The sequence below is a fragment of the Pinus tabuliformis genome, chromosome 9, assembly GCF_031772625.1.
Source record: "Pinus tabuliformis cultivar Carrire ecotype Pingquan chromosome 9, CPIR1, whole genome shotgun sequence".
In the NCBI taxonomy this organism is placed as follows: domain Eukaryota; kingdom Viridiplantae; phylum Streptophyta; class Pinopsida; order Pinales; family Pinaceae; genus Pinus; species Pinus tabuliformis.
In genome coordinates, this window is record NC_142307.1 from 1,293,637,725 (window position 1) to 1,293,650,154 (window position 12,430).

At 32.1% G+C, this 12,430-nt stretch overlaps 1 protein-coding gene across 5 annotated transcripts in view; it reads right to left on the reverse strand.

Annotated features, from left to right (window-relative positions):
* LOC149153295 (flowering time control protein FPA-like) overlaps nucleotides 1-12,430 on the reverse strand; it is a 140,545-nt gene that overhangs the window by 15,163 nt on the left and 112,952 nt on the right. For 2 of the 5 annotated variants that reach the window (XR_016263805.1, XR_016263806.1), the window contains exon 7: nucleotides 2,136-2,247. The exons of 2 other annotated variants lie outside the window; for them this stretch is intronic. The gene's annotated coding sequence lies outside the window, so the exon portion shown is untranslated. Of the gene's footprint in view, nucleotides 1-1,835; nucleotides 1,918-2,135; nucleotides 2,248-12,430 lie in introns of all 5 variants that reach the window. One more of the 5 variants, XR_016263804.1, reaches the window with a different exon arrangement.

Here is a 12,430-nt window from a genome sequence, read left to right on the forward strand (position 1 = left end):
AAGTGTCCTTAACAATCATTCCAAGAGATTTTAAACTCCCAATGGTCTCCCACCTATTCATGATCATGATCATGTTATTCACTTGATTCCAAGAAGTGTTCCTCTAAACATCAAATCTTACAAATATACCTATGCCCAAAAGAGTGAAATTGAATATATGCTTGTGGAAATGCAAGAGACCGGTATAATTCAAGATGACCAAAGCTTTTTCTCTTCTCCAGTAGTATTGATGCACAAAAAGAATGGATATTGGCATATGTGTCTGGATTACAGAAACCTCACAAGCTCACTATTAAAGATAAATTTTCCATTCTTGGCATTAACAAAATGTTGGATGAAATACATGTAGCAATTTACTTCACTAAGTTGCATCTTCATTCAGGAAATCATCAATTAGAATGAAGACAAAAGACATTCTGAAAAAAACATCCAAAACTCATTAAGGTCATTATGAATTTTTGGTCATGCATTTTGTCCTTACTAATCCACCTTCCACATTTCAAGGTTTGCTTAATTCTACTTTCAAACCCTTTCCTAGAAATTTTGTGTTAATATTTTTTGATGATATACTAATCTACAACAAGTCTTAGAAAGATCATGTTCAACATGTTGACAAGGTGCTCAAACTATTGGAGGAAAAACAATTGTATGTAAAACCCTCCAAATGTTTCTTTGGGGTAAAGGAGGTGGAATAATTGGGTCATATTGTATCTCATGACAGCATTAAGGTAGACCCTAAGAAAATTAAAGCCATCAAGGAATGGAAAATCCCTAAAACATTAAGGCATCTTCGAAGATTTCTCAAGTTGACGGGGTATTACCACAAGCTCGTTAAGAATTATGGGAAAATAGTAACACCTCTAACACCATTACTGAAGAAATATGCATTTTCTTGGACTCTAGAAGCAATTAAGGGCTTTGAACATCATAAAGAAGCAATGTGTCGAGCTTTGGTCTTAGCTACACAAGACTTCACAAAAACCTTTATTGTGGAATGTGATGCCTCAGAAAATGGCATTAGTGTTGTTTTAATGCAAGAAGGAAGCCATGTTGTCTTTGAAATTCGTCCAATCAAGGGAAAGAATTTACACAAACCTATTTATGAGATGGAAATGTTGGCAGTATACATGCCCTTAAGCAATGGCACCATTACCTAATGGGAAGACACTTCAAGGAAAACATATCATGATAGTCTTTAATACTTCTTGGAACAAAGATTGTCTTCAGAAGAGTAGCAAGAGAAGGGTCACAAAGATGTTGGATTATGACTTTGAAATCACCTACAAAAAGGGAAGCAAAATGTTGTTACAAATGCACTCTCAAGAAATGATGAGGATGTGGAGGCATTGACTTGTGTCGTTTCTATTATCTAGCCTGATTAGATAGTTGAAGTAAGGGATGAATGTAAGAATGAAAAAGAGGTGTGGCCACATTCAAATGTTGCAACAAGACCCTAGTGCATCTGATACATTAATCTAGAAAAATGGTTCATTGTGGTAAATATCACTTATATCTATGTAAGAACTCTCAACTCGAATAAAAGGTTCTTTTGGAATTGCACATGTCTCCTATAAGAGGGTACTCGGGATTTTTGAAAACATATTGCAAGGTCAAGAAGGAATTTTTTCGGATGGCTTTAAATCTGATATTTAGAAGTTTATGGTAGAAAGTTTGCTTTGCCAACAAAATAAAGTCAAGACAATTAATACCCCAAGACTTTTACAACCATTATTCATTCCAAGTCAACGTTAGGAGGAGGTCTCAATGGATTTTATCACAAGTCTACCTAAGTCCAAAGGAAAGAGTGTCATCATGATGGTAGTTAATAGACTTACCATGTATGCACACTTTTGTACACTATTTCATCCTTTCAAATCCAGCACAGTCGTTCTTGCATTCGTGGAGGCAGTTCAACAGCTACATGGAAACCCAAAGATTATTCTAAGTGATAGAGATCCCATTTTCACTAGAAATTTTTGGACAAGATTATATTTTCGCCACAGAATTCAATTGGTTCATAGTTCATCTAATCAATGATCAATCTAACAGGGAAACTGAGATAGTAAACAAATGTTTGGAAGGATGTATTCATTGTTTTATATCTAATAAACAAACAGAATGGGTCAAGTGGTTACCTCTGGCAAAATGGTGGTATAACATTTCCTTCCATACCACAACAAAAATGACCTCATTTATGGCACTTTATGGATATCATCCATTGTCCATCACATCGCCTTTGAGACAATCCTAAGGTTCAAGCAATGGAAGATCACATTAAGCATCAACAAGTTCTCCAACTGTTAAAGGATAAGCTAACTTTGGCACAGAATCGAATGAAACAACAAGCAAATTAACATAAGAATTAAAGAAGTTTTGACATTAGCAATTGGCTATTTTTATGGCTACAACCATACAAACAACCTATGGCCTAATTAATTATCACCCAAGCCTAATTAATGTCCCTCAAACAACCTAAAAAGGATAATTAATTATCACCCAAGTACTATGGCCCTTATAAGGTGTTACAAAATATTCGTACTATGGCATACAAATTGGCATTGTCTGCATCTTTGCAAGTACACCTAGTTTTCCAAGTTTCATGCTTAAAAAATGTTATAGGTGACAAGCTCCCAGTTCAAACTATATTGTCAAAAGCTGACAAGGAAGGAAAAATCATTAGAGCCTGAAGTAATCATTGAAACAAGAATATGCCAATTATGGAATCGATCAATTTATGAGTGTCTCATTAAGTGGAAGTACTTACCTACAGAATATTCCACCTGGGAAGTCAAGAACTACTAAAGCATTGAGGACAACACTTTTTTGGAAAGGGGCATGTTAGCTCCCTATAATACTACTGTAGCTCCTATATTGTTATTATTTTGCCCCATTAAAGTCCACTATTATTATTTTTATGCCCTTATATTATTATTGTTATGTAGGCCCTAATTATAGTTTTATATTTTAGACTCTCCTATATATAGAAAGGAGGTCTTGCTATTTGAATCATCAAATAATTGTTCATTTATATGATGTGAAAGGAGGATTGCCCCCTCAAAGTGGCTTATTATCAAGGCATTGATCTACCTTTTCTTATGTTTTTGTATTGTATTGATTTGGGTAGATAACAAAAAAATCCCTCCTTTAATAATAAAAAGGTACACGCTATAAAGGAACCACTTCTACAATGTGTAATTGAGTATTAAAAACACTAAAATTCCCCTTTTATGAGGTATTTTTCTACCACTAAATCTAGCTTCAAGTGAAGATATTAAACTTGATGAAATTTTAATTAATGATGTGTCTTTATGTCCTTAGGACAGTTGATGTGCGATATATTTGTGTTTTGGTAATATAATTATATAACCTTAAAATGTTTAATGAAAACTTTCTTTTATGAGTATTGTGACATGACAACTTGATTTTTTATTAATTTCACGAGTAATATATCAACCATATACGCTTAAGCATTCATTCATAACTCTTCATGAGAATAGTGATTTATACGAGCAATGGCAATATATTTAGTTTATTTATTTTTCATGTATTTCCAATTTATCTCAACATGGGCCTATTAAAAATAGGTTGAAAGTGTACTCATTGATTATTGAATTTAAATCAACATGTCCCTAAACTTCAAAATTGACTAAACCTATAAAGAAATAAATCAAAATATGATTAGAAAAAATAATTGTATTTTTCCCTTTGAAAATTGATTATTCTTATTTTATTATTTTAACTATTATTTTAATGTTTTACTTTGATAACCATTTTAGTCTTAAAATTTATGTGAAGTTTTTTATTTGTTTTAATCATTTCATAGATTTTTTTAATTAACTTATGACTTCAAAATGACAACTCATCTTTGCATATTTAATGATTCCTTGCCAATTAATATTGATGTTTTTTGGTTTTCAAAATGCAAAACTTGGCTTGATTTTTTATTTTTATTTTTTTTGAGACTTTACATTTTATTCTCAAGTTTTTCTTCATGATTTTTTACTTGTTTTAAACATTTTGCAATTTTTTTAGTCAACTTATGCTTTCAAAATGACAACTCATCTTTGCATATTTAATTATTCCTTGCCAATTAATATCGATCTTTTTTGGTTTTCGAATGCACAAATTGGCTTGAATTTTTGGTTTTCGAATGCACAACTTGACTTGAATGTTTTTTTAAGACTTTCTTGTATGTTAATTGTGGTCGAAGATCAATTTGTGGTCAAAGACATAAGGAACAAAGAAATTCCAATACAATTATTTTGGTAAAAAGTAAAACAAAACAAGGTGGTAAAGTGTAACAAAAGGTTAGAATTAGAATGTGGTTTTGACGCCAAATGAGACTAACAATAATCCATTCATTAAGGAATATCCAACATAGCAATGAAAAATAATTTAAACAAATGTAGGATCAATAATATATATTTAATAATGAATAAGATAAATTATAAATTCTTTGAAACAATGCCATCTAATAATATATTTATATGCATTGACTAGTTATGATGGCCGATAGGTGATGTCCCTTGGTTAGGTCATTTCTTTTAGTTATGATATATTACTTATTTTATTTTTATTATTTATTTGATGTTTATTTATATATGTATATTCATTTTGAAGGTTTTTTCATTTGAACAAATAAATAAAACCCAATTCATAATTGCATCATAAGAATAAAATAGTCTCACAACAACAATAAAGGACACCCAAAATAGGCAAAACATTGATGCATTTCACAGACTATAAGATAATGGCACCAATAACTATTCGTGGGATGTAGGTATTTGACAAAATAGCTAGGCCACCATAGTCTTCACAACCCTTAAGTATGATCTAAGATTATCAACCTTATCTCCCACACTTTTTTGTTGTATATGGCAATGCATACTATCAAATCATCTAAAGTGAACAAATTTTAACTCATATAAACCCCTAGGGACATCAACAGCTTCTAAATTGTAAACTTTGACAATAGGCCAAATGCTTACAAAATCTTATTTACAAATTTGGTTTTGCATTATGTTAGTAGACAAACTTTATCTCTAACTTAGCACCCCCCAACAACTTTATGTCCATGCCACCCTAAGAAGCTCAATGTAATTTCTGCAATCTTTAGCTATTCTTACTACCATAATCTATTTATGTTGCATAGTTTGACATTAACATCATTAATAAGTTAATTGTCATCTACTATTGTTGTGTCCATAGTAACCTTCAACTAGACTTACAAAACAAGTCGATTGTCATCCATTCCTTTTCTCTCAATAGCAACATTCAACAAGACTTGCAAAGCAGGGTTTTGAGGTTAGGCCAACCCACAAGTTCATTGAAGCCATTACAGAGTATAAAGCCCAAGTCAAGTAGACCTACTAAATAACTGTAGCAATTCAATTAATGTTAATAAGAAGTTGTTCAAGTCAAAAAAGAGTTGAAAAGTCTATCAATATCAACCAATGAATGTATGAGGCCATCTTTGTAAAAAAAGAAAATACAACTCTTAAAGCAAAACATCTAAGTTGGTCCCTTGCAATCTGTTTTTGTGAGTTAATATTGAATGGTGGTGATAGTTTTAATCAATGATGTAATGTAATAATGAGTTTTTCATTATAGAGATTAGTATTTTCTACTTCGACCCAAATCATTTTTTGTTATTGAGATTAACCTTGTGTAGTTGAATGGGTCTCAATGGTGGGTTTATATTACTAGGTTGAGTATAAATCAAAGTTTTGTTGCATGTGTGTTTTCTCACCCATGCCAAGATGAAAATTCGAGACCTTTCTACTATGCGTTAATGTGATGCATGTCCCAATAATTAGTGTGCACGAGAATTTTGCGAGAGATCAATCATTCGTGGATTTCTAAACTTCACACCATGGATTAGCAAGTTTGGTATTAGTTCTACTTGTTGTCAACACATGGTGATAATGTTTGGGACTCTCATCAAGGACTAAGAATGTGATAAGTGAATTTGAATCTCTAGATGTTTTCAAGGTACACACCACCTAATCAATGACTACATATTGACAAGAACCAATCTTGTGTTACTAAGAGTTTGAAGCATTTCAAAAGCATATGAACTTTCTTTTTTCCAATGAAAACCCTTACACAAAAGCCCAAGGGATGCTTCCCCACATTAGCATATAACATCCCTAATAAACTCGTCAACATAAGCTAACGATCTTAGCAAAGGAGATTCAAGAACAAATTAAGTTTCATATAGGGAATATAGCTACATTTTTTTAATAGCAAGGATTATTATAATGGGCATGTCTTTATTCACCTTAATATATAAAGGGCACTCTCCTTAATTGCATGTAACCATCTTCATAGTGGTTGTATATGATATATTATAAATCTCATAACATTAAATATATATGTTCATTACCTAACCTATATACGTTGATATCTAGGGTACAGAGATTGATAAATGGGTTTATCTAGTTGCATAGGTCAAAGAAATGTGAACAGATCAACTCTAGGAGCTCCATACATGTAAATTAGATATATTTCTTATAACTTTTAACAAAGCAAGTTTAAGGTGTGAGATTGGCAAAGAGATATACTTTGTCAATGGGATCCTTTGCTACAATCATGTTAAGATCACTATATTGATTGGCATAAGATGAATGTAATGATGAATGGGGAACATTTACAATGGAAAGATGCAATTTCGGCTAACTAATTCTCAAGTATTCTAAAATAGGATATCACTAAAATATTCACAAATTTCATTCATAAATTCATGGAAAGTTGCTTAAATAAATTAATTTAATGAACATGGCCTAATATTTGATCAATTGTCCAACATTATAATGTGAAATATCCCTCCATCACAAAATACACATCCAATGTATCCTTCACGGAAAGAGATAATATTCACTATCAATTAAAAAGGGTGGAAAGTCAATCATAACAATAATCATCAAGGGATAAACTACACAAAGCCAGATAATTGTAGTTCCAACTAGGCCAACTAACCTATGCAACTACACCATTATTTATCATACTAAATTAAGCTTTTGTGCAAGCTAAAAAGTTTTATAAAATAACCCTTACAATGTTCAAGCCTTGGATGCAACACAATAGCACATTATCCAAACGACAATGAACAAATGAGCAAACATGATCATATTCAATTTGTTGATGCCCTAGATTGGGATATCAACGGAACAAAAACAACTTTAAAAACTTGATACCAACATATGTGCAATTTTCTTAAAGATGATGAACTCAAGAATAAATATCTTTAATTTAACCTCTTAGAAAAGTGTCACATAAATGATTGTCTGGTAGAAGATGAATAACTATAAATTGTTGCAAAGCATCGTATTTATAAAGGTTGCAGTGGTCGTAAAAGTGACAATACTAGTGAACACTATAACGGTCACAACAAGGACAATGGCAACAAGAGTTTTCTAGACCATATAGTTGGAAGATAATTTATAATACGGATGTAACATATAGTTAGATGTTAATTTATAATAGGGATGTTAATTTATATTTTCAAGGATATTCCTAGTGCAAACTAGACATTAATCTTCTTGATTGAGTTCAATCCCACAAGCATAGAAAACTCCATCATTTATACCTACACTATTGTTGAATCAAATGCTTATGCCACCAAGTTCTAACATCAAATATTAAAGATTGATTTGTTTCTTAGTTGCCCAATAAATAGGGGAAATTAAGCTTACCTTACATAGCATACTTACCACAAGTAAGATTTTACTATTATGTAAGAATTTCTTGAAAAAATTCGAGAATCAAATTTATTTTCCAACAAATTAATTTGTCCTACTTTCTTTCAACAACTTTACACCAAAATCTCTATCTAAATGTGTATTTATTGTTATACATGATCATAAAATAACTTTCATCTTTATATTAATATAAATTTTATAAATAAAATCCCTTAACAAAATTATATGGATCCTAATATACATTACTTAATTATTATGTCTTAATTATCCTTCTAAATAAAGACCATGCTTTTTCCATTTATAAAAAAAGTTCTTACTAATGAAATCATTGTGCAAACCAAAACTCATACAAAATATTCCGAAGAAGGTGAAAGCAAAAATTGCATTTTTTTTTTATGTTGTTCGCGAACAACAACCGCATCGTATAACATATCGCTCACCAACAACATCATCTTAATAAATGGTTGAGGCACTACTCATGCAAGACACCCAAAAAAAAAGAGTTTAAAGTTGCATCCTTTATCTGGATGACTAAGAAGAATATTTTATATAAATGCAATGATCAAGTCACTAACACACCAATGATACATGGAGTGCTAAGTCGATTATTGGATGGTGGTGACTATATGAAGTTATAGGTACCAAAGTATGAAATTAGAGATTAAAATGATTTTTTCCAAATAGTTGTTTATATGGAATATTTTAAGTTATAAATATATGGTTCATCTAAATTATTGTAAAATTTGTAAGATGTGTAAAAGAATTTTTATATGGAATATTTTAAGTTATAAATATATGATTCACTTAAATTATTGTAAAATTTGTAAGATGTGTAAAAGAATTTTTATATTGAATATTTTAAGTTATAAATCTATGGTTCACTTAAATTATTGTGAAATTTGTGAAATAAGGATTTTTTTTACGAATAGTCATTTTTATGAAATAAGATAGTAATATTTTGTGACGTAGTAATTGGTGAGAGCAATTATGAAAATCACATTTTAAATAAATTAGGTTTAAAAAAATTATTTAACACTTAAAAGTAAAAAATAGTAAAAATAGCAAGTTATTTATAATTTTTAATCTTTTAATAAAGTTTTAGAATTTTTTATCTGATAGGTAATGTTGGCAGGTTAACTTCTGAGTAGCCACGACCAAAGAGCATTTGAGTTATCAAAATCACCTGGAATCACACCTAGCCTATAGTACACCAACCCTTAACATGGCTAAACTTTTACCCATCAAATATCTTAACAAAACACCATATCACTATCTACTCTATACCCATAAACTAAACTTTAATATTTTTTATTTTAACAAAATTGAAAATATTACAACCTACATCTAAATTAACAAAACATTATTATATCTTATTCGAAAAATATTACATGATTGACTATAATTTTTGGAGCAATAATAAAAAAATATAAATGATTTGAATTGATAATTAAAAATAAATCTTAACATATATTAAAAATGATGAATACTTTGTAATAAACCATAATTGTAAACTATTTTTCTTTGTTAAAATTAGATTAAATATTAAAAATTACATTTAAAACCAAGAGTCCACCGTAGTCGTGATATGTGCCTTGCATTCCCTCTCCCTTCAAAGTAACAAAGTAACTAGGAAGACACATTTGTTTATCATTATAATGCACCAAAAATAATGCGAATTGAAAGTTGGAAGATGTTGATTGATATAGTTCAACAGTATAAATTAATTTTGATGCACCAAACATAATGTTATTTGAAAGTTTGAAAATGTTGATTAATATGGTTTAATTTGTTTATCATTATAATGCACCAAAAATAATGGGCATTGAAAGTTGGGAAATGTTGATTGATAAAGTACAAAATTATATATTAATTTTGATGCACCAAACACAATGTTATTTGAAAGTTTGAAAATGTTAATTAATATAGTGTAATTTTGATGGCTTATCATTATAATGCACCAAACATAGTGTGATTTGAAAGTTTGAAAAGTTTTGATTGTTTATTATTATAATGCACCATGATTTGAAAGTTGGGAAATGTTGATTGATAGTTTAATATTAAATTTATTTGATTAATGTAATCAATAAAAAAAAAAAAATTATACTATAAATAATATTGTAAATTAATTTTGATTAATTTTATAAATAATATTATAAATTAATTTGTTTTCAATTGGGGTGTGAAATAGTTGGAGGTTTGTTTCGGTTTGATTAATATGATAAAGCATTTATTGGTTTGGCACGGTGGGTGGTATCCTCATGCTCTCACACGCTTATTCACTATGATAACATGAAGCGTCGTAGATTAAGGCAGATCCACGACGTGAAGGTTGGTAACCCTCGATGCTTACAGGTGTTGGGAATAGAGGTGGAGTTAAGACCATTTGTCTGGAGTATAAACGTGGGTCCTTAGCTAATTAGGGAGCCTAAGTTTGATGTTTACAATTTTGCGTCGCTGGGAACGCGAGGGTATACCCAATTGTTGCATGTCTTAGTTCAAGGTTGGCGTATAAAGTCTGGTATGTTATAATGTTATCCTTGTATCCTAGGTTAAGGGTTGCTACTCATGATAAGCCTTGTGTCCGAAGGGGAAAGAAAACACTGGTTAAATTAGCAATTTCTGTCACTAGGAATATTGGCCTTCTTGACTATGTAATGTTAATTTCTATATTTTTTGGCAACATCCTTTCTCGCATGGGCATGTTTACTGGTTTCCGGTTTTTTCTCATAATGTTTTCTCCACATGTTGATATGGGTTCCCCATTTTAAGCTTGAATTGTTTGCGAAAGCTCTGTGGAGACTAAGGGTTTCAGTAAATGATCAAGGCCAAGTGTATAGACTCAAGGCTCAAGGGTGCATGGGGGGCAACGTTTTTATTCTGGGGGGTACTTCCCACTCCGGGAGAGTTGTTGTTTATGTATGCTTGTTGGCCCGGGTGGTGGAATTATGAAGGGACGCAATGTTGTCCGGCACTTCATTTGTTTTTCTGGTCATACATTAAATTAATGCTTGTCTTTCAGGTGGTTCTCTGTATAAATCATATTCCATGTCTGCCTACATTGTATCCACTTCTGGCCTCTGTACAGTGGGTTGGTTTACGAGCACGGGAAGGTGGAAGAAGGGTGAAGAAAGGGGGCCCAGCCTTGGCAGATATGGTGAAGTCTTAGCCTCGCGATGGAGCCTTGGGCTGAGGTGGAAGGCGACGCAAACACCAGGAGGGCCAAGGAAAGGAATTTGGTTCGTCTTCCAGTCAAACTGTGCGGTAGAGTACCGCGCAACAGAGTATTGCGCGGCAGAGGGGTCGAAAAACGAACTCTAAGATTCTAAAGGCCATGGTTCAAGCATACTGCGAAGGGACCCCGACGTAAGTGAAACAATTGATCGCGACCTGGGAGGCAGAGTTGAATTTGAAAGTCGAGCTTGAACTGCCAGCCAAAGATTGGGGGAGCTAATCACGGACCCTAGGTACACTCGCTGCCATCTCGCTCTGTTTAAACAATTTGTCCATCTTACTGGTTGATGAAACGCATAGTGGCCAGAGCAATGGTTGCAACCACCAACACAACAGTGCAAAGTGAGGTCGAGTTGGGGGCCTCCGAGACATTCAAAACGAGCACCAACTTATTCAACTTCAGTTGCAGAATTAGAACACTTGCTCGGGCCGCATTGAATGGCATATCCCATGTCTGTCGCAATCTAACTCGCCCGGATCAAGTGATAAAGATCCTACTCTAGTGGAATCGTTAGATGATTAATTGGTCGAAGTTATGCATATTAATTTTGGCTAAATTTTGGTTGTATATGTCGGGTAGCATTTATGTTTTTAGCGTTATGCTTACTAGTTGGTTTCTAGACTATCAGCCTTATAAGGCTTGGTTAAATAGACTCAAACTATTTATGTTTTGGATGGCTTATAATGTGATTTGGTGGTCAACGGAACTAGTTTCCCACTGGCCAAGTTGAGGCCACCAAATGACTTATATATTTGTAACATCCTTGTTTATAGATGAATGAATGAAAGGTACTGCTAGGCTTAAAAGAAATATCATAAATTAATTTTGATTATTATATAAATTGATATTGTAAATCAATTTTGATTAACATAAAGAATAATATTGTTGGTAAATCAAACAAATTAAATAAAAAAAGAGTGTTGTAACTATTCAAAGGAGTAAACCTCATATTCGAGTGTCTTCTCGTTCAATGCAAATATCGATGCCCCCCATCCCAACGCATTTTAGAGCATTAATGGCCAGGGTTGAGTGGCAATTTCACTATGTATCTCATGTAGCCTACATTCATAACGCAGGGTTACCCCTGCTTTACCCACAGTTTACATGTATTATGCATACATCTTGTCTGTCCCAAGAATTTTAACTCTCGAGTTAAAATCTTCATTAACTAAGGTTTAAGGCCCATCCATCAATTTCCTATGTTGAATGATTTATTAAAGCCCAACATGGTCTAGCCCTTCATTCATTAAACATGTATCGGACTTAAATCACCCCTTATCCTTCACTTATTACTTTATTAAAGTCCTTCATTATATTTTGTCCTATCGGGACATTATACCATATCAATCCTTCATATCTGGACATTAAAACCCCTTCACAACCTTCGTTATCCTTTATTTAAACCATAATTCGTGCATTAAACCTTCATCGTTGGACTTATATATAAATCCGATATACCATGCCTAATCCTTTATAGACTAATTACAAAGGAAATATA